This window comes from Diorhabda carinulata, chromosome 7 (genome assembly GCF_026250575.1).
Source record: "Diorhabda carinulata isolate Delta chromosome 7, icDioCari1.1, whole genome shotgun sequence".
Taxonomy (NCBI): domain Eukaryota; kingdom Metazoa; phylum Arthropoda; class Insecta; order Coleoptera; family Chrysomelidae; genus Diorhabda; species Diorhabda carinulata.
The window spans coordinates 311,834-318,283 of record NC_079466.1 but is presented as its reverse complement, the minus strand read 5'-3'; the positions used below and the strand labels follow the sequence as shown (position 1 = coordinate 318,283).

The 6,450-nt window shown below is 32.2% G+C and overlaps 1 protein-coding gene across 3 annotated transcripts in view; it reads left to right on the top strand.

Moving 5' to 3' along the window:
• The window catches only part of LOC130896216 (DNA mismatch repair protein Msh2), a 47,575-nt gene that overhangs the window by 24,038 nt on the left and 17,087 nt on the right, over nucleotides 1-6,450 (top strand). The window contains exon 1 of one of the 3 annotated variants that reach the window (XM_057804158.1): nucleotides 4,252-4,786. The exons of the other annotated variants lie outside the window; for them this stretch is intronic. The gene's annotated coding sequence lies outside the window, so the exon portion shown is untranslated. Of the gene's footprint in view, nucleotides 1-4,251; nucleotides 4,787-6,450 lie in introns of those variants that run through there. 3 annotated transcript variants of the gene reach the window in all.

Genomic DNA, 6,450 nt, shown 5'->3' with positions numbered 1-6,450 from the left:
GTCTACAGAATACAACAAATTGTGTTTTCAATATTAATATTTATAATAATTAATAGTTTTTAGTTAAAATTTTGTATATTATCATGTTTGTTGGAATAAAATAATTTTTTAAAAATGGGTTGGTATACTTTTATGTATATACGGTAGTAGAAAAAATAATGTTCCTAACTCATGCGTAAAGTGTCTTTCCCGCACTTGACCGCTTGCCCGAACTCCGCTCCGCGTCGTTCGGGACAACTGCAGTCGCGTGCGGGAAAGTATCACTTTCCGCACTTGTTAGGAAAATAACTATTACTTAGAGAAAACCCAAGTTGTATCAGTTTATCTGGTTCCAAATATTTTGATGTAGTCTTAGAAAAAAAAAATGTGTTTTTAGTGCTTGTCTTTATGGAATTGTGAATTTCTCACAAATTTGTTTAAACTTTTCCCTAAATGTCTATTAATTTTAGAAAATTTGAATATTTGTCATATTTTGACAATAGGAAAGAAAAAAAACGTTATCGATAAATGAAAGCAGAGGCTAGTAGATGATTTTTATTGTTTTTAATTTGTAAGATATGTATAATTTTAAGTATATAAAATAGGCGTGGATAACATCAAATAGTTTTCAAAATTTTGCATAGAATTGAAATAGACACGTTACTTGAATAATTTTCACTATTTTCGCCAACTTTCTTCGGTCCTTTGCTACTCCACTCGATCATCCAAATCTCTCATAAGTTTTCTTTAGACCTCTCTTCTTTTTGTACCCTTTTCTCCCTCAGCATAAATCTCACAATAAATTACTATATAATTCTGACAATATGTCGTAACGACTTTGTACTCTCAAATATTATCTTCGGCTTTCTGTATATTTTGTGTGTCGTCTCTAGATACTTCCTGATATTTTGACACTCAGATATTATCCTATGAATTTATTTTTCCAATACTTTCAATTTATTCTCATTTTTGTCATTTCTCATGCATATATAACTGCTTACAATTGTTGTAAACGCTCCGATTTCGATAACCTTTGAAATGTTTTTTTATCTAATTATTGTTGATAGTGACCCACCATTTAATTACCTTCCAAAATACCCCTATGTATTTATATATTTATGTATCACTTTTTTCTATATCTGTAGATTATTCTTAGATAATTAAATTGATGTTGTTTTGTCTTCATTGACTTGTAAGACAAATTTGTTTACATTATCGTCAAATTTACTAGAAACCTTTTCCATTTCCGTTTTTGATATTGCTAACAACCCTTTTATCGTCGGCGTGCTTTATGGTGAAAGATGTAGACCGTTATTTGTATCTTAGATTCTCTTATTGCTATTTCTTCTAATATAATTCGGTTCATAGAGAGAGGATCTCCTTGTATTAGTCTTTTTTCCACTATAAATTCATCCGATCACATTAAAATTCTACTGCTCGTAGTTGTCAGGGTCATATTAATGAGATTTCAAATTTATTAACTCATTATTCATTAAGTAATTCATATAGTTTTTTCTGTATATTTGAACCCCCCAAATATATCGGTGGTTTAACGGAAGAGACCTTTCAAACGTTGACACATTCGCAGTTTCTGATGACATCTGTTAATATTTTATATAATACGTAAAGTAATTACTTGAAATGCCCTTAGATAGCGAAATGAGAGAGTCTGCAAAATAATGCTGCAATGGGTAGATTAATACTTGAAAAATTAAGAAGTAGATACGCCCTGGCCTACCAAAAATTTGAAAAATGTCGCGATTTGAAAAATATAAAGAACGAAAAGGTACTACTTGCTTATTTTGAAAATTTGAAAACATCAAAGGCGTTGACATTGAGGACTACATATTAAATATTAAGATCTGAACTGACCGTGTTCTAAAATATCAAGAAGTACATTATGTTGTAGAGACGGTGTGCAGGATGCCATGTAAAAAAATCGAAGGGGAATGTAGACAAAATATTTTTATTTGCAAAAGTACAACTCAAGTTACGTTATGTTTATAATTTATTAATAAATAAATCTGTTCTTTAGGTCGCAATGATAATAGGGATTGCGCAAGCTCGCAGAAAGGCTGAACTTACGAGAAAGAGACGTATTTTATGAAGGCGCCTTTTTTTATAATTACATTTCCAGAAAGCAAAACACCCGTTATTGGCGAATTTGTAGTATCTGCTGAAAATATTGCTGGTGTCAATCTTGTTGACCTCCTCAAAAAGTATAGAAATATTAGACCTCCTGCTGTAAAGCACGACAGATTTTTTTGTGCAATATTACAATGGAAAATTTGGCATACAACTATTGGATAATTACCAGCAAAGATTGCTTATTATCTTAGTCTATCTAATGTTAGAGGATACACAGGACATTGTTCCAGACGCTCGTCAGCCTTCTTTCCTCGCAGACATTCTGAAAATAAAGCAGCATGGAAGATGGAAATTCAACAGAGTAGCCGATAGAAGATATGTTAAGAGTTCATTAGAAAATAAGAGAAGAAGTTCAGAAAACATTCTGTGCCAACCTCCTGGCATACAATTAGATATCACAGCTTCAGATGGAATTAACATTAGACAAGAAGTTCAAGAGAATATTTACCCAGAACATGGGCTTATTTTAAATAACTGTGTCTTTAATAATGTTGTTGTCAATGGTTATAAATCTTAAAATACTATTAAATTGAAATATTGCGTTAATTATTATCAGTCAGTTTTTAAAGTAATTCATAAATTATTATTTAAAATTTGAAAAGTTACGTAAAGTTTTTTTTATGAAGGTTATGAAAAATGTGACGTTTCCTAATGACAAGGAGTGACTTAAAGGTTGATATTTGATAGAGGAATCAGATAATAGTTTATAGATAGTTTACTAATAACATCATATCCGGTTAAGCTTACGTAGCCCTTTCGGGAGTTGCTGGAATACCTCCGTGAAATACAATAGATGAAGCATTTATCGTCAAAGTTGTAATATCAAAGCATTGGACAAAACCCATAGAGAAAAGGAGTGGACTTGGAGAATTACTATAACTACAGATCAAGAGAAACACTACATACAATAACAAGTAAAGGATTATCTACAAAAATAAATGATGATGTTCCATCAAAAACATAACCAGTTCGTAAAAAGTTATGGTTCTATGTAATACTAATTTGCTCAATTTATTCAGACCCTACTTAAAGGTTCCTTTGTCTTAAGTTGATATATAATTAGCTACTCTAATAACATCTTATAGTGACCATATTAATATTAAAAACTTTATATGTTTCAAATAGATTGACTTTTGTGTTCACGTTTATTAAAAACAAAAAGAATCTCACTTGTAATACTAATACTTCTAAATTGGTGCGACAAAATTCAGGAGGTGATTGCTCGTATGAAATGAAGGAGGGTTTTTCCTATAACAAAATTTCCTCTTTCCGAGATATCACCCTTAAAAGGTGAAAGCTAGAAACTTGAAATTTTGTTATTCGCAAAGGACTAACCATAGGAATGTGAATAAACATAAAGTAAACACGGTAATTGAATTGTACAAGTGACAACTTTCCAATTAAAAACAAGGTACTGGTAATTTCTAACGTTTACTACTCAATTTATTAAAAATATTATAAATTATGGTGTTGCTAATTTCATCCCAGTATAATGTAACAGGAATATTGACATGGATCGTCGTCGGCGTTAGTAATGACGTTATTAGTGACGTTTTAGCCGATGTCAACGCGTAGTGGAACGGCACAATTGATATTAGGGGTCATCCATAAATTACATCACAAGAATTTCATTCAATTTTTGCCCCTTTGCAAATTACATTTAGAAATTATTGAATGAAAACAGCGGTTCCGAAGTCAGTTTATTTCCTTGTAAATTATTTTCTAATAAAATCAACATCAAATCAAAAAATCTTCTTCTTCTTCTTCCTGCTGTGTATAGGCATCATTGCCTGTTTTTCTTCACGTCATTGCCTCTGCTCAGTCACCTGGGAGGTTGTCACTCCATCTTGTCCTAGGTCTTCCAATGCTTCTTTGTCCTGCTGGTGATTTGTCCCTTGATATTTTCACAATTCGTTCTTCCGTCATGCGGTCAATGTGCTCATTCCATTTTATCTTTCTATCCAGTACCCAGTCATTGATATTATCTATCCCGCATGTTCGTCTTATGTTTTCACTCCTTTCTCTATCCATTAGTGTTCTTCCCGCTATTCTTCGACCTATTTTTATTTCTGTAGTCTCCAATATCCGTTTCGTTTTAGAGGTCTCAGGTCGGGTCTCTGCTGCATAGGATAATATAGGTCTGATTGCGGTCTTGTATATGTGGGCTTTTGCTTCAGTTCGAATGTATTTATTTCGCCAGATTGTGTCATTTAGGTATGCTGCTGCTCTTGAGGTTCTTGTAGCTTGGTTTCTTACTTCCGTCTCCACGTCTCCGTGTCCAGATATTTCGATTCCCAGATATTTAAATTTCATTTCCTGGTGTATTATTTTGTTATCCACCACAAGCTTACATCTGATCGGTGTCTTGGAAGTAACCATTGATTTTGTCTTTGCCGCTGATATTATCATATTGAATTTTTTTGCTGTTTTGTTAAATTGGTACAGTAGCCTTTGCAGATCGTCCTCGTTCTCCGCCAACAGTACCGCATCGTCTGCATCAATCAAAAAATGAACAAAACAATTGGCATAGCAGCCACTTCGTTCTCTTTTGAGATGATAATGTGTTCATCCATCCATACAGCATCATCGTCATCATCCACACAAAGAAATTCTCTGGCACGTGTAGTAGCAAATCTTTGAGGACGAAACTTCGCGATAGGTAAAACTTCTTGTTGCCTCTTTTATGTAATTACTTGTGTTTATTAGTGGCTTTGTATGATGAAACATATAGTTGATGGTAAAGATAACCTAAATTATTTTTTTTTGATCCATTTTGAAATTATTTGGTAAGTTGTAAATACCAAAATAGCACCAAAATGGAAACAAAGAAATTGCTGCTAGGCGCAATGCGTTTGGCGGTTGGCTCCTAACACTAGTAGAACATGAGATGTTTTAACATTTAGATTTTTGTCACACAAAGTCACACTTCGTCGACCCCCTCCCACCCCCTTAACGTGTGACGTTATTTATTGATGTCCTCTTACACGCATTTCAAAACTTTTTCCGATATAAAAACTGAGACGCCAGATTTTGTTTTCTTACATGTTTTTGATGTCATTACTTTTTTTTTACTAATCCTTTGATATTAACTTTGACTTTTGTTTTTATTTACCCTTCGATTTTTTTAAGTTTTATTTATTATTTAAATCAATTATTGTTTACCTTGTTATAGATATTATATCAGTAATTTCAGATAAATATGTTATTTCTAAAGAAAAACACAAGGTCAAAATGTCACGTATCTACTTTAAAAGAAATAAAAAATTATTTCGCTAAATATTGTACTTGACACAATAAATAGTAGATAATCCTGAACTTGCTGGTATCATTTGAGAAAAAATGCGAATAACAATTCTTAGTAATAATTATTCTAGAAATATTTTTTGAAGGCTACAAGCAAAAAATGATGAACGTGCGAAAACCGAAAACTGTTCAGAAATGAGGAGTAAAAATTTTTGTTGGAGTGAGACCTCCCTTTTCGAAACCACTACACTTTTTTAAATAAAATGCGAAAATATTTTGATTACGTGGTTTTTTTTACTAAAAATTCAAAGTTTTCAATCAAGTGAATAACTAAAAAACTATTGATATCTCTTTAAACATTTTTCAAAAATAATTTTCCACCCCCGAGAAGGAATGTCAACTCCCAACGGGGTGTAAGCTTCAATCGACACTATGTCACTAATGATTATAGACCTCTCCTCTAACTATATGTGAAATTTCAAGTAGATCGGTTCCGTTTCAAAAAATTCGGAGGCGAAAAGCTTCACGGACTGCACTATTCGAATCTTTTCTCCTATAAGAATGACCACGTATTGGAAACAAAACTTTTGATCAATAATATGACATAAGAATTTTCTCTTCCTATTTTCCCATTATTTGACTATGAATAGAAAACTTGGACAGATCGAAAGCACATAATAATGATAGATGGCGGCTGCAATAAACGCTATTCCTTGAAATATTAGGAATAGGTAGATGCTTCATAAAAGCCGTCCAAATGGCTTCCGAGTTGTCTCGAAGCCTAGTTGATTCTTTAGAAGCCCTCTGTATATATCGTATTTTTATATAATTTTCATTTCAACAGGTTGAAATCGAGCCAATGAAAACTCTTAAACATAGATCAAAATTTTTTACACAAAATTCCAAGTTCTCAATCGTGAGTAACTAAAAAACTATTGATATCTCGAAAAAATTCTTCAAATATTTTTTATTGAGAATTCAGAACATTTACTATCAATAAGTTATAGATTTTACGTAAGTTGACACATGTTTTTGTATATATATAAATGTACCACGAGTTGTTTATAATAAATTCCAAGA